The following is a 1,025-nucleotide window of genomic DNA, read 5'->3' on the forward strand; positions in this document are numbered from 1 at the left end:
GCTCTAACCATCATACGAGTATCAAATATCGTACTGCAATTGTAATAGGAGCCATTAACTGAATGTTCATTAGTCCACTAAACATGACTGAATAAATGACTGAACAAACTCAAGTATAAGGATGCAACTCTCAAATAGAAGATAACTGTGAGTAATGTGCAGCTTTACCTTGAAGGCATTCCCGTTGAACACTTTTTTTTTCCTTAGTGATTCCTTTTAGAGAGTTTCATGGAGAAGGGAACCCCTAGGAGCATGAGAGAATAAAATGTGGACACAAACTCTATATGATGTAACCAAAGAAAAAAATTCTTGAGTAAGGGGTCACATGCCAGTTCTCCAAAATGGTATGAAAATACGCAATTATTCTCTGATCTTTCACAAGATCCAAAAATCACAATGAAAAATAAGATAAATCAAAGATGAGACACACTGAGCACAATGTTTAAAAATGTTCTAACAAACAGTGCATCCTGAACAAGGTTGACAAAGCACTTACAGGTATGGATGTCCATCAGAGCTGGCACAGTATTGCCGGCTTCCCAGTCGTAAGACCTGTCTGCTCCATGGCTACTCACAATAGAGAATAGTCTCAGAGGAATAAGGGACACAACATATGCGGTGTCTAAAGTGATACAATTGGTTGATATTTTCTGGGATATATTGAACAGTGTTTTGAGGCATTCTCTGCCATTCCCTGATGATTTACAGTATCAAGGCATTGAGTAAAACCCTGAACCCCATTTCTCTATGGTGATATTCAACACAAGACAAACAGTTACCATTTTTCAAGCATGTCCTCCTCTCCACTGCTTGTCATCACTTCGGGTTCTCTGCCTTTTATTGCTTCAGGTAACATAACCATGAAGACTGGATCCATGCTACTGTTTTTTATGAGTTGTCACCAATACAAAAATCATATTTAGGAACCTGCTTTTTCAATGTGTTTCAAGTGGTAAAGAGATAAGGAAGTAAATAAAAAGTACATAGTGACAGAGACACAAACAAACAGAAAATAGGAACTTAGA

Source organism: Chionomys nivalis, chromosome 10 (assembly GCF_950005125.1).
Source record: "Chionomys nivalis chromosome 10, mChiNiv1.1, whole genome shotgun sequence".
Taxonomy (NCBI): Eukaryota; Metazoa; Chordata; class Mammalia; order Rodentia; family Cricetidae; genus Chionomys; species Chionomys nivalis.